The sequence below is a fragment of the Cryptomeria japonica genome, chromosome 7 (assembly GCF_030272615.1).
Source record: "Cryptomeria japonica chromosome 7, Sugi_1.0, whole genome shotgun sequence".
NCBI lineage: Eukaryota > Viridiplantae > Streptophyta > Pinopsida > Cupressales > Cupressaceae > Cryptomeria > Cryptomeria japonica.
The window spans coordinates 589,781,293-589,803,838 of record NC_081411.1 but is presented as its reverse complement, the minus strand read 5'-3'; positions in this window follow the sequence as shown (position 1 = coordinate 589,803,838).

Here is a 22,546-nt window from a genome sequence, read left to right as displayed (position 1 = left end):
CTAGTGGGATTTCCTATGTCAAAAATATTTGAATAAACTTAATGAGTGACTTGCATTACCACCTATTTTTATGCTTCCTATAGAAGGTCAACCAGTCTCGTTGTATGTTTCAACAACAACAGTTGCCTTGTGGGTACTTTTAGCTCAAGAAGATGCACAAGGCTAAGAAAGATCTATTTATTATATTAGCAACACTTTACTAAGATAAAATATACACCTATAGAATGAGCATGTCTTGAACTAATATTTATTACTCAAAAACTTAGACATCACATTCTCAATCACAAGACAAAGCTCATTGCTAAGATTGATCCACTTAAGTACTCTCTAAAGTATCTTTTACAAGAAGAACAACTAAATTGGTCATGATCTTGAGAGAAATTGATATTGAAGATATGAATGGAAAATAAATAAATGGACAAGTAATAACTGATTAGTTAGCCAAGGCTCTAGCACAAGTAGATCATATCCTCATCACTAAGTTCCCTGATGATGCCATGTTATCCATCACACTATAACTCAATATAAATTATACTTTTATGGATCTTATACCTAACATGGCTCGGGGCCAGGTATCTCATTTGTTAGACCACAAGGGGATTACATACTAAAGTCCTACAAGATCACTTTTACTTGCACCAACAATATAGAAAAATATGAACCCCTCATCGCAGGTCTTTTTATTTTCATCAAATATAAGATCATTGATCTATATGTCTATGGTGATTCTGAATTAGCCATCAAACAAGTCAATGATGAGTGTCAAACTAAGGATGACAAACTTCTCCCCTACAAAAGATTGGTTGAAGATTTCAAGTAACCTTTTACTTCAATCTAGTTTGAGAAAATTCACTAAGTAAACAATAAAAAAGAAGAAGCCATGAAAACCATAGTCTTTATTAGAGATGCCTAAAAAAAATCATACACGTGAGTTTCTAGTTGAGAATCTCTTAGTTCCAACCTATGATATTCCTGAATAAAAAATGGTATGCAAAATTGTTGGTCCTGATTCCCCTTGGTATCAAGATATTTACACTTCCATAGAAACTCCACCTAACATTGCCAAAAACCAATAGAAAATCTTCATTTTCCATTCCTCCCACTACACTATCCTTGATGATACCCTTTATCAAAATAAATTCAATGGAACCCTCTTACAATTTTTAGACAAGGATCAAGCTCAAATAATACTATGCGAGGTACACAAAGGTATTTATAGGGCACACTCTAGTAGTCTAACCCTTGCAAAGAAGCTGCTTATAATCGGTTATTATTGGCCTACAATGGACCAAGATGTCTACCACTTTGTGAAGAAATACCTACCATGCATACAAAATGACAATTTAATACATGTACCATCTCAAACATTACAACCAATTATTACACCTTGGCCCTTTTCTCAATGGGGGCTTGATCTCATTGGTAAAATCCATCCCACCTCATCCAATGGTCACAAATTCATAATAATTACAATTGAATACTTTACCAAATGGGTTGAAGCCATACCTCTCATCTATACCACTAGAAAACAAATTGCAGAGTTCATCCTTAACTATCTCATATGTCGCTATGACATTCCTTTGGCTATCATCACAGATAATGGTAAACCTTTTATAAACCAATATGTCCATGAGATTTATCAAGAGTTCAAAATCCAACACCACTTCTCCACCCCTATTATCCATAAGGAAATGGTCAAGATGAGGCTTCAAATAAAAACCTTATCAAAATCCTCAAAAAGACAATCAATGAAGTTGGCCATGATTGACACTTACAACTCAATCCCACCCCTTGGGCCTACTACACCAACATTTTGACACCCATCAAAGCTACTCTATATTCATCTTTGGTTTTGAATTCATCCTACCAATCAAGATTGAGATGCCATCATTAAGGGTTTCACTTCAACAAACTTTCCCTAAGGAAGAATATTGGGTCACATGACTACAAGATTTGCAATTTCTAGATGAGAGGTGCCTCAATGTCGGAAATCATCTTAATACATATCAAAACCACCTTCACCTTATTTACATCAAAAAGGTCAAATCCTGTGAGTTTGAAGTTGGTGATCTTGTGCTTAGGAAAAATGAAAGAGATCTTCAAGATTGAGAAAAATGGAAAATTTGAGCCTAATTAGTTAGGGCCCTTCATTATCACCACCAAGTATGGATTAGGGGCCTATGAACTTGCTACACCAAAAGGAGAACCCTTGGATAAGCCTATAAACATCTGTTGGCATTACTGATATTGATAAAACTGGTTAATCCAGTGAATCGATATATTAGCTGAGATTTGTCATTAATGACTAACACTGACCGGTGGAGTGGTGTATCTCAGTACCAAAGGTGATGGCTTGCAAACAACATGGAAGTAGTATTAGAGATAGATGATCGAGGTTCAATCAGTTCAAAGGAAGACAAAATAAGACAATCGGTCTATCATTCAAGAAGATCAGTGTTAAGGTTAGATCTTCAAGTTGGTTATTCTGATGATGATGTAGTCATAAAAGGTGACTTAGGAAAGAAGGTTTGAGGTCCTATGTAAACCAGAACCTCATTGGTAAACATGAAAAGAGGTTTGATGGAAGTATTCAAAATAGGTAGCAAATGATGAACCGGTAGTGAAGAGGGCAGTGGCATACCGGTAGGCCGGTGAAGCATAAGGAAGATAGGTGGTCATCGTAAATCTAGGAGCGGTGATCAGTAACAAAGTTACGATGGAAAAAGGTGAGTTGGTTAGTTTGTGATAAATCCAAACTAAAGGTTAGTGAAGTCAACCTCAGTCATCATGTAGTTAAGCCATGATTTTTGTGAATTTTTTGGTTCGTATTTAAAAGATAGAACACGACCCAGAGATTGGTGAAATTATGAGTTGCAGAGGCAGATATGGATGAGTTACTGGCGAGATTGATGGAGAGTGCGTAGAGAGAGTGGAGGAAGATTTGGAAAGATTTAAATGTCAAGTCTATCAAGTGTTAGGTGTAAACTGATTAAGGAATCAGTGGGTATGTGTTGGAAAAATATGGTATAAAGGTTTTTGGCGAAAACCAAAAAAAATTGACCGAAAAAATTTGTAATGTGCAAATCATGTGAGAGGTGATCCAATGCATAGAGTGAAGAGTGAGGAAGTGCTCAGTGATTTAGCAGAGAAAAGTGTGTGTGTGAAGTAGACCGATAGAGTGCAGAGCTAAGGGTATGAGCAGAGAACCAGTGTAGTGCATAGCAGACACAACCGATGCAAACAAACTATGAGATTCATTGTGATATTATCAAAATATCAGTAGCTATTCCAGTAGATCAACCTCCTGTTGCTTTCTAACCATTGCAACTCAAAATCCCTTAACTGGGTGGACTCTAATAGGTCTTGTTGTTTAAATCCCTTAATCAGGTGTCATCTTGATTGATGATTTAAGTCCTTTAATCAGGCTACCTTTAACAGGGTAAAGGCCTTAAAGGCCTAGATTCAAATCCCTTGACCGGGTGGCACTTAATAGTGTCTATATAAATCTCCTAATAGGGATGGCTCCTTATAGGGCATTCTTCAGAAGAGTACAAATTTTGTGAGCATCAACTCACACCATGGTTTTATCCCATTTGGGTTTCCATGAGATAATTCTTGGTGTTATTATGTATCTTTTCATGCATGCATGTTTTCTTGCAATAACTATTTGTATTGATGAATATTAAGTTAGTGCAAACTTGAGTAAAAGGGTTTTAATTCTGTATAACCGGTAGGTGACTGATTCATCCCCCTCTCTCAGTCACTAATAGGGACCAAAAACATCATCCATCTCAAAATATTTTATACATAGTCCTTGGGTACCTATCATAATTTCTAAAAAGCAAAAAAATAAAAAATATCAAAAATCCAAAAACAAATGAAAAAAACACAAAAATAGTAAAGAAAAAAATAATTTTTCCATTAGTGAAAACCACTTTTGTGGTGCCATGGGCAAGTAACTTGGTGAAAACTTGTTTATAGGTGCCATGTGTATATAAGCTTAATCCACCATCCATTTGGATACTTATTCCTTACTCATTCCACCTCACACCATCTCCCACAAATGGTACTTTTGTTTTCTACCAACTCTTCACTCAACTACCATTTCACCATCCATCCCCTAGTCATTCCATATTTGTGCAAGAGTTTTTGGCCTCCTTTCATCCTCTTCATTCACACATCACTTCAAAGACCTTTTATAACATCGCTTCACTCCAACTTCATGAGATGAACGGTAATCTAAATACTATAAATAAGGATCAACCTAGTACACAACTTAATCCCATCACATTGAGCTTCCCACTAAAATGAGCTTACTTGTCTTATGCGCATTACAAATACACACTAATGGTGCTTTACACAAAATTAAACTTGAGACCTCTTTGAAAACACTTCGTAGCCACCATGTTACATATCTTCACCATATACAAATCAATCCATACCCATAGGAATCTGTATCCTTCCCATGACCAGACATATTATCCAATTCATTGTCCCATGTCTTGGCAAGATGTGTTGGTTGCGTGACTTGTTTGTTGTTTGATCGTTTGCATTAATTTTTTTCTTTTGTCTTATGACTGCACCTAGTTGGGGCTACCTAGATATTTCTATATCTTGGTGTGTCCTAGCATGTGTATACTAGGACATGGTTTTCATTGTGTGACATGTTTGTTGGTTATATTTTACATGGTCCAACAAGTTTAGTTATAACCTTTAGTATGACAACACAATTATGATGATCATTCTTTTCATATACCCACCAAGTCTCTACCAAAGGCTTGTGTGAAAGGAAATCCTCATATGTACCATCTTGGTTATGTTTGAAATTGCATGTGTCAATATAAACTATTGTTTGAGAGTCTAGTCCATACAAATGAAATTATGTCATATTGACTTTTATAACTAACGGTGCATAATCTCCTTTGCAAAATAAAAACTAAGATTTATCTCCAAGGCTAGTGCAAGATCACGGGGGGCCAAAAAGTGGCGATGTGAAAAAATAAGCCTTTTCCACTCGCCTTACAATGTGAAAATCCATGTTGACTTTTTGCTTGGCCCGGGTGTCAATACACCTTGGAATGGTAAACACCTAGGCAAATCGGATATCCAAGAATATCGAATATCCAATTTTTATAGGTAATTTTAAATTAAAAAATAAATTATATATTATATAATATATAATAATTTATTATATATTATATAATATATAATAATATATTATATATTATATAATATATAATAATATATTATATATTATATAATATATAATAATATATTATATATTATATAATATATAATAATATATTATATATTATATACTATGCAATATAATGTAATATAATATTACATTATATATTACATAGTATTTAATATAATATAATATTATATAATATAATATAATAATATATTATATAATATAATAATATATTATATAATATAATATTATATAATATAATAATATATTATATAATATAATATTATATAATGTAATAATATATTATATAATATAATAATATAATAATATATTATATATTATATAATATAATATTATATTATATAACATTATAACTATAAAAATCGGATATTCGATAAAATCGGATATCCGATTTCTTTGAGACAATAAAAGTGGACCATGACAGCCCGTGGGTTATTTTTCACCCACAACCTATGCGAATTCTATCAAATCCGATATCTGGTTGGACTCGATATCCGATTTTGTGACCGAAATTTGCAAAAAAATCTAATAAAAGGTAGGATTTTTATTGTTTTTCATCATTTTCATTCAAATTTTTGCATTTTTTTTAATGTTTATTTGTTTTTTTCATTCAAAATATGTTTTTTTCATGAAACCTAGGTTTTCTAAATCAAATACAAAATTGTTCAAATTTGTTAACTAAATTCAATTGTTTACATTCAATTAGGTTAAAAATGGGGGATAACAGCGAAAACATTGATTAACCACAATCGCAACCACCAAACCCTCCTGCACAAAACCCTCCTTTGCCAACCCCCTCTCAATTCAAGATTTAATTGCACAAAATTTGAACCAATTGAGGGGGATTGCAGATGTCTATCATAGGATCCCTTGCCTGAACCCAATGTTTGATCCCCTCATGTCCATCATAAAGTGTATAAAACATGTCACTGAGGAGCACAATGCCGCTCTTTTGTGGTGAGATTCTATGAGGGAACAATATGCATATGGCTTGTACTATAAGGAGATCAAGGATCTCGAGATATCCAAAGATGCTATCGCCGCATTATTTGTGAATCCTCGCATTGGTCAACTCATAGACCCCCAAAAAACAAAAAATTCTATTAAATGGTGCACAAATGATGATATTGTGAAATTTTTTTGGGATCATTGGTGGATGGTTTTCGATAAACCACCCAAAAACAATCTTGATTTCCCCTTATACTTCATCAAAAAATTGTATGTTGAGTTTGTTTTAGGAAAATATGTGAACTACTTTGACATCCAACCTTTCCAGGGTGTGGGTTTAGGTATGCCCCAAAATAGACTTGGGGCAGTCAGAGTAGTCCAGGGCCCATATGTCCCCCCTCCTCTTGTTGATCCCCCACCTCCAGTGCAACATCCAGATATCATCTGTGAGGTGGCATCACATACCATATCGAATATTCACTCTTTGAGTAGCCTTTTGGTTTCTCAAGCTGGGGCAGTAGCTCAACCTACTTTTGATGGTAGCGGTGCATCTGGTGGTGCTGGCATGTCCTCCTCAGCTCCACACATTTGCGTGCCCAATAGTTGTGTCATGTGTGGGCACCTATGCTTGGGTCTACTTGGACAACCTGTTGATCCTTCTGTGCACACTGTAGATTATGAGGTGCATGAGATGTACGATGCACCAGATGTTATGATAGGGATTGGAGGATACCCTGGAGAGTCCTCGCATGCTAGAGGCGAGGATGCACCTTCATCATATATTGATGATGTAGTGGTAAGATTTGTATTTTCACAGTTCATTCTATATTTTAAATGAATATTTATAATCTAGATAATATTAAGTACTAATTTTTATTTACATGGTCTATTTAATAGTTGATGATAGAGGAGGAGTTGACACAGATCCAAGAGGGCACCTTGACGACCATTTCATTGGCCTTGATAACTTTATGGTACATATATTATTGCACCTAGTTGTTTGTATTTTATTGTACATACATGCTCATCATTTACATTGGTATTAATTAGATTATGTAGTAACTTGCATGTATATCTTATTTTACTCTTGTAGGGCACAAGTAGTGCGAGTGTGGGGTTGTGCGATTCAGGATCTGGTAGTGCAACTGGAGACAAGGGAAAGGTAATTGAATGCAAACATGATTGAATGAATATTTTAAATAGCTTATAATAATTATACACATCTAGACATAGATTGATAGTTTCACATACTTGTTGTGTATATGTATAGAAAATTCTTGGCTTCACATCCTTGTTGACTACACCCACTATACCTGAAGATGATGAAGAAGAAGAAGAGATACCTCGAGTACATGTGTGTTTATTTTATTTTGTGTTTAGTAGATATAATTCATTATTATCGTTGAAAATTATATGCTAACTTGTATCAATGTCATGTTTGTGAACATATGTAGGTTGTGTATGGAAATATTGAAAACATACTTCCTCTACCGAAGACAAACATCAAGAGTCCTCCAAAGCCGAAGAGAAAACGTGGAGATGAGGTTAACAAGAATAGTTCAATTATAGTTCATTTTTATGTTAAATTTTTGAATGTGAGTTATATAATGTAACTAATCTTAATCGTGGTTTGTTTTTTCTTGTGAAGGATCCTTCAGAGATGAGTAGTGCGGTGAAGAGGATCGATTTTGATGATCCATTAGTAGCTTAGGATGTTATAGATAGTTTTGGGATGCTTACATGTCTAGTTGGCATGTATATTTTGTATATGGACATACATTCATGTATATATACATGCATTTTGTTTGAGTTGGCGTTTATGCCATATTTGTGTATGGACATACACTTGTAATCATTTGACATTTTCATATATACAAAATTTGATATTTGATCATATAAATTGTTTCTCATGTGTGCATGGTGTTATCATTTTAAACTTGAATCTTCAATCCAATAATTAACAATGGTTAATAATGGTTATCTAATGAACAATACAATTCATTTCATTTCATCGTAAGTGTTGTTTGTATAATCTTCAGATTATATATAATTCATTTCATCTAAATCGTAAGTGTTAAATTTGGTTGCCTTTGGAAACTTCACCAAATTTAATGACCTCTTTTCTCATCAAGCCTTCACGAGGTCAAATCTGGAAGACAAGAGTTTTGATGGTTTCTCAATGTAAATAAGGCAAAATATAATTTTTTTTTATGTAATAAGGTCATCTAGACCAATATTTGTTATGTATAGTCATAGGTTACTCATATTGGCAAAATTGCTCAAGATTGTTCTGCTCATAGTGATAATGAACCATTGGTTCTGACATGTCTAGTTTTTCAATCTTACCCTATGCATGCTTCTATTCCTCCCCCCGCTCAATCGAATACTCAGGGTCATACCCTACCGACGTTGTCCCTTGAGCACCCTAAGTGCTAAAAATTGTCAAACTTTGACAGGCCCTAACTCAGAATTTGTGGCACCTACAAATGATCCATTTGAACCTATGGGGCCATGAGAGGGGTCCCTAAAAAATGCTATCTTGTTTTTTCAAGATTCCCTATGGTTTTATTAGGGTAACATTTTTTTAGTTGGCAAAAAAATCGTCAGTCTCATTCAATCAAATGTTGTTGCATGGCCAATTTCTTGTTCTGCTCATCGTGATCATGAGTTGTCAGTTTTGACATGTCCAGTTAGGCATTATTACCCTATGCATTCTACTATTCCCCCCCCCACTCGGTTGAACGCTTGGGGTCATACCCTACCGGTGTCGTCCCTTGAGCACCCTAAGTGCTAAAAATTGTTAAACTTTGACGAGCCCTAACTCGAAATCCATGATACCTACGAAAAATCCATTTGAACTTACAGGGCCATGATAGGGATCCCTACAAAATCCTATCTTAGTTTTTCAATATTCCCTATGGTTTTATTAGGGCAACATTTTTTCAATTGGCAAAAAAAATCGTCAGTTTCATTCAATCAAATGTTGTCGCATGGCTAATTTCTTGTTACGCCCATCATGATCACAAACCATCGGTTCTAACATGTCTAGATAGGAATTATTACCCTATGCATTCTCCTATTTTCCCCCTCCCACTTGGTTGAATGCTCAGGGTCATACCCTACCAGCGTCGTCCCTTGAGCACCCTAAGTGCTAAAAATTATCAAACTTTGACGGGCCCTAACTCGGAATCCGTGGCACCTGCAAACAATCCATTTGAACCTATGGGTCCATGAGAGGGGTCCCTAAAAAATCCTATCTCGATTTTTCAAGATTCGCTATGGTTTTATTAGGGCAATATTTTTTCAGTTGGCAAAAAAAGCGTCAGTCTCATTCAATCAAATGTTGTTGCATGGCCAATTTCTCATCTTGCTCTTCATGATCATGAACCATCGATTCTAACATGTCCAATTAGGCATTATTACCCTATGCATTCTCCTATTGCCCCCCCCCCCCCCCCCCCCACTTGATCTAACGCTTAGGGTCATACCCTGCCAACGTCATCCCTTGAGCACCCTAAGTGCTAAAACTTGTCAAAATTTGACGGTAGCACCTCCAAATGATCTGTTTAAACCTACAAGGCCATGAGAGGGGTACCTACAAAATCCTATCTCAGTTTTTCAATATTTTCTATGGTTTTATTAGGGCAGCATTTTCTCAGTTGCTGAAAAAATCATCATTCATTCAATCAAATGTTGTCGAGTGGCCAATTTCTTGTTCTTCTCATCGTGATCACGAACCGTCAGTTTTGACATGTCCAACTAGGAATTATTACCCTATGAATTCTCCTATTTCCCCCCCCCCCCCCCAACTCATTCAAACACTTGGGGTCATACCCTACCGGCGTTGTCCCTTGAGCACCCTAAGTGCTAAAAAATGTCAAATTTTGATAGGCCCTAACTCGGAATCCATAGCACCTACAAATGATCCGTTTGAACCTATGAGGCCATGAGAGGGGTCCCTACAAAATCCTATATCATTTTTTCAAGATTCCCTATGGTTTTATTAGGGAAACATTTTTTCAGTTGGCAAAAAAATCGTTAGTCTCATTCAATCAAATGTTGTTGCATGGCCAATTTATCGTTCTGCTCGTCGTGATCATGAACCGTCAATTTTGAAATGTCCAGTTAGGCATTATTACCCTATGCATTCTCCTATTTCCCCCTCCCCCCACTCGGTCAAATGCTCAGGGTCATACCCTACCGACATCTTCCCTTGAGCACCTTAAGTGCTAAAAATTGTCAAAATTTGATGAGCCCTAACTCGGAATACATGGCACCTCCAAATGATCCGTTTGAACCTACGAGGCCATGAGAGGGGTCCCTACAAAAGCCTATCTTGATTTTTCAATATTCCCTATGGTAATATTAGGGCAGCATTTTTTCTGTTGGCAAAAAATCTGTTAGTCTTATTCAATGAAAAAATATATATAAACAAGCATTACACTATAGACATATAATGATCATCAATATTTTCATGTATTTTATACACATAATTACCATTATACTTGCATGTGACATCCATGAATGAATATGCAAACATGATTTTTCATCATTAACAATACAACTACACCAATGTACTCATGTACAAATACATTTTATATCATCAATATAACTAAACCAGTTTGCTCATGGACATCGTATATCATCATAACAAAGTTACATCAATTCACATCCATATACAAATACAACATCGACAAAAACTAGAATGTGAAGAATGTGGGTCGTTGGAATCCACAAAATGGTCCACAAGGCTCTTTTTTATTTACAAAAATCGGATATCCGATATAATCATTTATCTAAATATCCGATTTTAATGCATAAATTTGGGGGTCCCAAAAATAATTCCCGCTGCCCGCATTTTTTTTTTACTATTGCCACATTAATGGCAGTGGTAGAAATCGGATATCCAATTTTAGTACTCATATTTTAGAGAGAGAGACTAGGGAAGGGGGAGAGAGAGAGATTAGGGGAGGGAGAGAGAGAGAGAGATTAGGGGAGAGAGGGGGGAGGGGGTAGGGGAGAGATAGATTAGGAGACAGAGAGAGATTAGGGGAGAGAGAGAGAGATTGGAGAGAGAGAGAGAGAGAGAGAGAGAGAGAGAGAGAGAGAGAGAGGGGGGAGAGTGAGAGTTTAGGGGAGGGGGAGAGAGAGATTAGGGGAGGGGGAGAGAGAGAGATTAGGGGAGAGGGGGGAGGGGGGTAGGGGGAGAGAGAGATTAGGGGACAAAGAGAGAGAGGAGAGATTGGGGGGAGAGAGAGAGAGAGAGAGAGAGAGAGAGAGAGAGAGAGAGAGAGAGAGAGAGATTGGGGGTGATGGGTCATATGACCCCTTAGGACCCATAACGACCCAATACGAAGTCATAAGGGGTCATATTGTGTCCTAAGGGATCATATGGTGTCTTAAAGGGGTCATATGACATAATGTCATATGACCCCTTAGGACACAATATGACCCATAATGATACAATTTGGTGTCGTAAGGGGTCATATGGTGTCCTAAGGGGTTATAGGACATAATATGACACCATAGGACCCATAACAACCCAATATGGTATCATAAGGGGTCATATGTTGTCCTTAGGGGTCATATGGTATCCCATGACCCCTTAGGACACCATATGACCCCTAACGACACCATATGGTGTCATAAGGGGTCATATGCCCCATAATGGCACCATATGGTGTCATATGACCCATAATGACATCGTATAGAGTCATAAAGGGTCATATTATGTCCTAAGGGGTCATATGGTGTCTTAAAGGGGTCATATGAAACAATATGACCCCTTACGACACAATATGACACATAACAACACAATTTGATGTCATAAGGGGTCATATGGTGTCCTAAGGGGTCATAGGACATAATAAGACCCCTTAGGACACCATAGGACCCATAAAAACCCAATATGGTGTCATAAGGAGTCACATGGTGTCCTTAGGGGTCATATGGTATCCCATGACCCCTTAGGACACCATATGACCCCTAACGACACCATATGGTGTCATAAGGGATCATAGTGTGTCATAAGGTGGCAAGATGAACCATTATTACAATATAAAAAGTAGTGCCAATATTGCTTACAAAAATTTAACATCTAAGGGATCATATGGTGTCCTAAGGGGTCATAGGACACAATATGACTCCTTAGGACACAATATGATCCCTTGCCCCCTTCTCTCTCTCTCTCTCTCTCTCTCTCTCTCTCTCTCTCCCTCCCCCCTCTCCCTTAATATCTCTCTCTCCCTCCCCCCCCCTCTCTCTCTCCCCCTCCCCCTCTCCCCTAATATCTCTCTCTCCCTCCCCCCCCCCCCCCCCTCTCTCTCTCTCCCCCACTCCCCCCCTCTCCCCCCTCTCCCTCTCCCTAATATCATATAATAATTTATTTATAAATTAATATATTGTATATTAATATATTATATATTAATATATTAATAAACAATAGATTAATTATGTGCAAATTCAGTTATTGATTTTACTTATTAAAATAGGATATCCATTTGTACTGGATATCTGATTCTATCATATATTCAATTTTTGTTGTACAAATTTCAAATTTGAAATTTTGGCTCGGGTTTTCTTTGGGATTTGGCTTGGAAGTGACAAGCCTAGAAAGTCAACTAAAAAAACATGTTTTTCAATATTCCTTGATTTTCCAGACTTTACATTGGTGGCTGACAACTTTTTTTATAGAAAAAAATGATAAAATGAAAAAGGGTTTTTTAAGGACGTTCTCATCTTTCCAACAATATAAGGCTTGTCTTATTTCAACTTTAATAAATAATTATTATTTATTTTCTAATTGAATTCTAACAAAAGTCTTGACGATAGACTAATTGAAAAACACTCATAACTTTCAAATGGTATAACATTTTTTGAATCCTAAACATGCGTCACATCCTATGCTTTGTCTACTATAGGGAAAAATTAAAAAAAAAAAAGAATTTCATAAGGTTTTGACCAAGTTAAGGTGGTCAGACGTAGGAGTTTCTGAATTTCTGAAAAGTTGTAGTAAAGAAATCATAAATAATTATTTACTTTATAAAAAAATATGTACCACATCCGGACATGAGTCTAATACTTATATTATAAATCTTATAAAAAAATATTATGATTTGATTGTGATTAGGGTGGTCAAACATACGCCTACTTCTTATCTTTTTCCTAAAATTTTAGTACCATTGCATTGAAATTAAAAAATTTCATCAAATAGGATTTTTTTTTTCCAAAAACCAACTAGTATCTTAGAAACTACATTCAATTTTCTATAGATTCTCTTCTTACATATTTTAAAAATTATATTCACAACTTATTCAATTTTTCATGTCAAGTTGCATAACTATGATTTTCTGAAATTTCATTACCAATTAAGGGCCTATTTTGGTACATCATGATCCTGCACATACCCTCCATATAAAAGAATAATAATCATTATTTCCTAAGGGCCTTCCATCCAACCTATCACACTATCTTCCTAGATACATACACCATCCGATTTACCTAAGGCTCCAATTTATTCACCTATTCTTTCTCTTTCTTTTTCTCACTATGTACTATGACTTATACTAAATTTTTTTTCATACATTTACATTATGCATTTTTATTAGGTCCATTAGGTTGTCACATTTGGATTAGAATGGTGAATAATATACACTTTTTAGTCTAGAACAAACCCCTTTCCTTTGTTCATCGCTCATTAAATTTGCATCCATTTAGACTAGTTATCATTAGCATTCATTCTCATCAAGATTCATTATCATTAGTTACATGTTTTGTTAAATTAAGTTCCTTTAAAACATTAGCATCCTTTAGGCCATATATTATTTCATTACATCCATTTCAAGCATTAATTTCCCCCTACTTAGATACATTATTTTTCAAGCATTAATATCTCACGCGCACTCTCCTAGTGACAATAATTATCCATTACTCTAATTTATATTCCTTTATTAGTACACTATGCATTCATTATCATTACACCTTTAGATTCATTTAGGTACATAACCATTAAATGTATTTATACAATACCATACACATAATTTCATATCCATATTCATCTCATCCATACAACTATAAATATCCATATACATCTCATACATAAGCCATAAAAAATATCATACATTTATACATAACACATTACCCTACATCACAATACATTTGATCCATCCACACACATCCATCCTAGATCATACACCGTTAGAATCACCTAGATAACATAGATCAACATATAGCACATGCATAAATATAGGTATATCTATCTATAACGTCATAAATTGTACGCACTTGCTAAAGCAGTACAATTTAACACCTAGTTTAGCACCCGCTTTCGCGCAGTTGCATTTTGCATTGCATTTCCCCTTTAGCACTTAATTAATCAAATTAATTAGGTCTAAAGGTTCTATTTCATCATTTTCCACATCATAAAGCCGGGCCCTTTCATTAAAGCGTGCCCCTTTCATTTTATTCCTCCAATACATCACTTAATCAAAAACCCTAATTAGGCCCTATTCTGAGCTTGGGGGCTTGATTTCGGGGGTCAAAACATCTCGAAATCACCTGTAACTTCGGGATTCTATCTAAAATCATCATATCTGACGGCCCTGAAAATTTGGTGAAAAGTTGTCGGGATCGTGGCACCCGGAGTGCACATGGTCCCGGACATTTTTCCCAAAATTTTAGGAGCACGATCCAATCATAAAATAAAGCTTAACCCCAAGAAATTGGCGGGATATTCAATCTCTAGGTCAGCCAAAAGTTGGAATTAAGACCTAGGGTTTCATACATAAGAGCTCTCTTTCTTCATTTGAAGGGATCTGATTTTTGTTTTCAGGAACCTCATATGCAGCGAAAGAGCAGATCTTTGAAGACTTCAACAACTTTCAACATCCCTCTATCAAGCATTTATCAAATCCATTCATCCATTTAGGGCTTGGAAGACATTGAAGAACAATAGGAGATTACCGACTGAAGATTGGCTTGTACCTCTCCCTTGGGGGTTGGGTATGATTTCATGTTGTTTTCACGTCTTTGCATAAGCTTCAATATATCATTTATCCATGCTTTAGATCACTTTGCATCTTGATTTGGAGCATTTACATTATCATTTACAAGCAATTAGGGTTTACTTTCTAGGTTGCTCTAGTTTGCTTACTTGCATTTTAGATCTTGCACACACACAAGGTCTGCACACACATTACTTTTACAATACAACTTGGCTATTCGTGGAGGTGGAAATCACCGAAGCGGGGGTTTGACTAAGGCAAAACCTTATATAGCCGCCCAAACACCTTTTTCAGATATAAGTGCAGGTTTCGGGACTCGAACGACGCCGCAGGTTGCAAATCCGGGAAAAGCAGGTCGAGACAGTACCCCACACCAAATTGCAGAGCAAAAGACCAGGACAGGGGCATGGGGCGCCCTGGTCCTGCCAAGACAGGGGCACTAGGCACCCTGGTCCCTGGGACAGGGGCGCTGGGCGCCCTGGTCCTCCTGACAGACAACAATTTTTAGCAGTTCAGACAGTTTTCCAGGTTGCAAAGTGGCAGTTTCAGGTGCAGTTTCAGGTACAGAATCGGGACAGTGGCGCCCGCGCCCCCGTCCTGAACATTTTCACTCAGATTTTGGCTCCAGGTACGCATCTGCATTCTTATTTTGTGCAGCTTTCCATTGTTTAAGTTCAATTCTGCAATCTTGTTATTAGTTCATACTTGCATTTTGGGGTTAGGAATTGAACTTGCATAATCTTACCTTTCAATTACAACAAAGGAATAGAAACCCTAATAGGTAGCCCGTGGCTCTCTCTTTCACCAAAAAGAAGTAGCCAATTGTGCGATACCTCTAGGCTCTTTCGTATTCCGTAATGTGTGACAAAAGGTAGGATTAGGACATGTTAGCCTAGTCTCGCTTTTTCCCCCACACATTTTGGTGAACCCGACGTGAACCTATCATTGCTTCTTGCATTACATTTGTTAGATCTAGATCTAGATTTAGTGTGTTTTCATTTCATTTTCATTAAAAAAAAATAAATAAATAAAAAAAAATTGTGTGTTTCTTTGCTTTGTGTGTTTAAATTTCATGCAACTTTTATTTCAAAATGTCAGACTTTTATTTGCAAAATGTTCATGCTTATGATGATTATTATGAGTATAGCCAAGATGAATTAGATGAAGCTTTAGATGAGTTTTTGAACCCTAAAGATGCTAAACCTTCATTTTACCAAAAAATCATAAACCTTGTTACTATGCCATTTCGTTGTGATGAGAAAGATAAGTTGAATGAGTCCTCTCAAGGGTACATTCCTATCAACTCTTCCACTGAATCTAGTAACATGGCTGTTTTCAATAATCCCCTCTATGAGGAGATGTCTCCTTTTGAATCAAAAGATAAACCTTTTAATAGATATGATCATGCTTTGTTGGATGATGCTCTTGATGACTTTGTGGCTTTATCGAAATCTCTAAACAAGAACAAGACTTCTAAATTGGTTAACATGATAAACTTGAATGAGCATAATAAGCCTCTCTTTGAAGTCCAAGGTGCTTGTCCTTCTCCCACCTTTCAAGTTCCTAAATCACCTCTCCTTACTGTCCAAGGAGGGTATGATTCCTTTATTACTCCAAATAAACCTATCATCACTGTGCAAGGAAGAAAACCTACAAGTCCTTATAATTATGCCAAGCAATTAACTAGAGAGAGTTATCATGCGGTTGCCCATACTTATCATACCAGAAATAATAGGCAGCCTAGTCCTCCTCCTGTTATTCTAGTTTCTCTTCCGAATCCTCAACCAATTCTTCCGCAAGCTCCACGTATTTCACAAGTTCTTAGTAAGGAATATGATCTCATAGAACAACTTAAGGCTACCCCTGCTAAGATATCCCTTTGGGATTTGATTCAAACTTCTTCTGCTCGTCACGGAATGTTACAAGATGCTTTGAAAGATTTGAATGTTCCTCCATCGAATACATCTAGTAATATAGCATCTTTGGTTAACTCTATGATGAATCCTAAAGCCCAAATTGTGTTTACCCAAGATGAGTTTCCTACTAGTGAAATTCAACATCAATATGATCCCCTGATGATTGTGGTTATCATGAAAGACACTGCTATAAGACGAACACTAGTAGATAATGGCTCTAGTCTCAATGTGTGTAGCATTAATCTTTTGCATAAGATGAATGTGGATACATCTCTAATTGAGCCTGACTCTCATCCTATTCGAGGCTTTGATAATGTGGCTAAAACTTCATTAGGTATTATCACCTTACCCCTCACAGTGGGGCCTGTTACTTTGCCTACTCCTATCCATGTTATGTCGGGAAATCTAACATACAACTTGCTATTAGGGAGACCTTGGATTCATAGTATGCAAGCTATCCCCTCTACATTGCATAGACAAGTTAAATTTATTTATAACAATAAGACATATACCTTGATAGGTGATACTAATTTCCAAGCTTGTTTACAAACATCTACTTCCAAAGGGGGTTCTTCTAAGCCATCCTTGTCTAGTGATGACTCTTTAAACAAGATACCTATCGATGAATCCTCGCTCTCTGATGATCAAAATTCTTTGGATGAGTCTGGAGCTCCTGAAGAAGACTCTTCTCGATTTGAAACTACACATAAGAAGGATTTTGATCCTGAGAAGATTCTCGCAAACGACGATTGGGGATCTCTTGATTTTAATCCCACCTTTGTAGGTGAATATAAGGTTCCTTCTAGAGAGCTTAAAGCTGAAAAGAAGGAAGAAGTTAAAAATCAATCAACACTACCTGAACCTATGAGTAATAACTTTGTGGCCACTTCTCAAACTTCTTCTCCCCGCACTTCCAATTCTGAAGGGTCTGATTCTTTGTCTTATGAAAAACCACCTTCTCTGTCTGAAACGGCTGATCATTATGGTTGTGGTTTTCACATTTTTGCTAAGCATGGGTATCATGGAAATGGTTGTGGCGCTCATGAACAAGGGATAAAGGTTCCTCTAGAGAATAATCTTCACAACCATGCCTTTGGACTTGGCTATAATCCCTGTAAACGCACTAAAGCTTCTAGAAGACCATGTATTAGTGTTAATACTATTTCTACATCTCTATCAATGCAACACCCTGAGTATATTGATGAAGATCCTTCGTGTGCTTGTGCTTTGGATGTTTTTCCTACCGATGATGCTTTAGCTGAGTTTTTAGGAGCATATGATACTCTTCCTCGTTATCATCACAATAGGGGACTCCCTTATTGTTTGAACACTGAAGCCTATTTTGGAAAAGAGATTGATAATGATGAGATTGTGAAAGAATTCCCTCAGCTAAAGGATACTCCTCAACAAAGTAATCTTCTCATAAGTGACACCACTAATGTTAAGATGGATCCTTGCAATGAAGAAAAAGTTATTAAAATTGGAAAATGTTTGGATGAAGAGGAACAAAAACAATATGAAGATTTATTGCATGAATTCCCCGAGATCTTTGCTTGGACATACTCTGACATGCCTGGTATAGATCCTAAGATTGTTACCCATAATATTGTCTTAGTTCCTGATGCTAAGCCCGTGAAACAAAAGATTCGAAAAATTAATCCTAAGGTGGCTCTGCTTGTTAAGGCTGAGATTGAAAAATTATTGGAGGCTGGATTTATCCGCCCTATTGATTATTCCCCATGGATTTCAAATATTGTCTCTGTGGCTAAACCAGATAATAAAATAAGAATGTGTACCGATTTCCGAGATTTAAATAAGGCTTCTTTAAAAGATGATTTCCCTCTTCCAAACATTGACATGATAGTTGATTCTACGGCAGGACATGCCTTGTTATCCTTCATGGATGGTTTTTCAGGATACAATCAAATTTTCATTAACCCTCAAGATCAATTCAAAACCGCTTTCACCACTCCTTGGGGTATGTTTTGTTGGATAATGATGCCTTTCGGACATAAAAATGCCGGCGCAACTTATCAACGAGCGATGACCCTTATCTTTCACGATTACATGCATAAGATTTTAGAAGACTATGTTGATGATGTTTTAGCCAAATCCATTCTTCACATAGATCATATTAAGATCCTTCGTCAAATATTTGAAAGGATTCGTAAATATCACATGCGCTTGAATCCCCAAAAATGAGTTTTTGGTGTGGATAGTGGAAAACTATTAGGATTCATAGTTTCGCATCATGGGATTGAGGTGGATACTAAGAAAATAGATGCTATTGTCAACATGCCACCTCCTAGAAATGTGTCTCAACTCAAAGGCTTACAAGGAAAGATTCAAGCTATTTGTAGGTTTGTATCTCAACTTGCGGATCGTACTTTTCCTTTTACTCAACTTCTTAAAAAGAGTATCACTTTTCAATGGAATGAAGATTGTCAGCAAGCATTTGAAGATTTAAAAATGTATTTGGCTAATCCTCCTATCCTTCGACCGACCGAACCTTCTAAACCTTTCCTTCTTTATACAGCTGCTTCCTCTCATGCTCTTGCAGCATTATTGGCACAACATGATAAAGATGGTAAGGAGTGTCCGGTTTATTGTATAAGTCGTACCTTACTCGATTATGAGACCTGATATTCTGCGATAGAAAGACAATGCTTAGTCTTGGTGTTTGTGACTCAGATTTTGAGACATTATCTCTTAAACTCAGAAGTCCACGTCATGGTAAAGTTTGATCCGTTGAAGCATCTTTTCTCTAAAACTGATTTATCAGGACGCCTAGCTAAGTGGGTTATGATGTTAACTGAATTTGACCTTAAATTTGTTTCACAAAGGGCAATTAAAGGGCAAGCATTGACCGATCACTTAGTTGAGGCCCCTTCACCTTTCTCCTTCCCTAACCCTGAGTCTTTTCCTGATGACTTCATCCTTTGTACAGAGAAAGATGAAACTTGGGAGTTATACTTTGATGGCTCTAAGTGTCGTATGGGATCGGGGGCAGTTGTTGTTCTGATTTCTCCTACAAAGAAGTCCATTCCCTTATCTTACCGTCTCAATTTCTTATGTACCAATAACATTGCTGAGCATGAGGCTCTTATAGAAGGAATAAAGGCAGCTTTAGCTTTGAATATAAAACACATACATATTTTTGGAGATTCTCAACTGATTATAAGACAAGTAACAGGACTATATCAAGCAAAACAAGACAAATTATCACAATATAAAGACCTTGCTATCTCTTTGTTACAAAAATTTGATTCTTACACCATAGAACCTGTTCCTCGAAAAGATAATCGACATGCGGATGCAATGGCATGTGTGGCTTCTCTTGTATCTTTAGAGGACCCTGTGGTTGATCTTAAATTTGTTATTCACAACCTTACTTCTCCAGCTATTGTAGATGATTCCAGCCTGGTGACATGTTGCGACTTCATAGACTCAGATGAATGGTACTCGCATATCGTAAGATACTTGACTAATGGTACCTTTCCTGATTCCGCCAATAGAAACACCAGGGCTAGAGTTCGCAAGTTGTCTGCTAGGTATATCATTCTTTCTAATGTTCTTTACCGAAGGGGTTATAATGGTCTTCTCCTTCGCTGTCTTAACAAATCAGAAATCCCTATTGCTCTTGAAGAGGCGCATTTAGGTGCCTATGGGGGGCATTTTGGAGGTAAATCCTTGGTTCAAAGATTACTTTGTATGGGATATTATTGGCAAACTATGCAGCAGGATTCTTTTTCATTTGTTAAGAAATGTCATCAATGTCAACAACACAATAATTTGATTCATGCTCTGCCCAAGAACTCCGTTCTCAGGTAGCCTCTTGGCCTTTCTCTGCATGGGGGTTGGATCTCATTGGTAAAATCTCTCCTCCTTCATCTCAAGGACATACTTTCATAATAACCGCAACAGATTACTTTACAAAGTGGGTAGAAGCTGTTCCTCTTCGCTCCACTACAGCTGAAGTAATTTGTCGATTTCTTCTAGAAAACATTATTTCTCGATTTGGGATACCTTCCACTATAATCTCTGATAATGGGACATCATTTAAGAATAAAGACGTGAAGCAATTCCTCGAGAAATATCATATCAAACATCGATTTTCTACACCATAATATCCTCAATCAAATGGTCAAGCCGAATCATCCAATAAAATAATCGAACAAATTCTTCGCAAAACCGTGAATAAGCATGGTAAGGATTGGAGTACTCAGCTAATCTATGCTCTTTGGGCCTACCGAATGAGTGTACGAATTGCCACAGGAACTACTCCTTATAATCTTGTTTATGGTGCTGATGCTATTATGCCTTTAGAATTAGAGATTCCATCACTTAGAGTTTCTCTCAAAGGTATAGTAGATGATGACTCTTACAGAGAACAAAGACTTCAACAGCTTGAGATGCTTGATGAACAACGTATAAATTCTCTTGAGCATATTCAAGCGTATCACAAAACTCTACAACGAAGCTATAATGATAAGGTTATTCAACGTTCCTTCTCAGTAGGTGACATAGTCCTCTATGAGAATCAACACAATGTGAATGCCTTACCTGAAGAAAAGGGAAAATTTAGTCCTAATTGGCTTGGACCGTATATCGTTATTGAAGATTATCGATCAGGTGCTTACAAAATAGCGGATGTAGATGGTACGCCTCTTAAAGACCCTATAAATGCTATGCACTTGCGTAGATACTATGTTTAATTCCTCATTCCTTATCATTTATCTATTTTCTTTCTCACTTCTTCAAAATTGGATAATATGTCAGCATATCTTTGTTAGAGCAAATAGAATTAAATGATGTTTTGTTTAATCTATATTGCTTCGTTCCTGACAAGCATGTTTCTTTACTTTATGGTTTGTCTTGAATTCATTTATGTAAATTGAAAAAGATTTACATTTTCATTATGTTGACATATTATACAATGTTTTTATGTGTTAAGTTGAATCATGTCATGTTGTGTTTAAATTCAAATTAAATCACATTAGCTATATGATTCATAGGCTTAATACATACTTTCTTCCTTATCATCAATATAGTACTTGATCAAATATTTTAATTAAGTCACACATGTATCAATTTAATCATGGAGCATTGAGAAATAAATCACATGGAAATTAAATTTAGAACATACATGTACATCTACCAAATGTATTAACTTTAATCATAATACGCATTGTTTAGGCATTAAAGATAACACGTTTGAAACAAAGAAGCATGTATATATATATATGTGGATCAATATACAAAGGTAGGTCCCTACACATCCAAAATGTGACCTACCCTACATCATAAAATCATCTTCTATCCCTAGGGCTGGTGGCTGGAGAGTGGCAACTAGATGCTCCCTCCTGATCCGGCCATGCAGGTGGACCCATAGGCGTATACTGTGATATAGATCGTGAATGGCCTCGAGAGGAACTCCTATGATCCCTATCCATAAGGATAGCGCG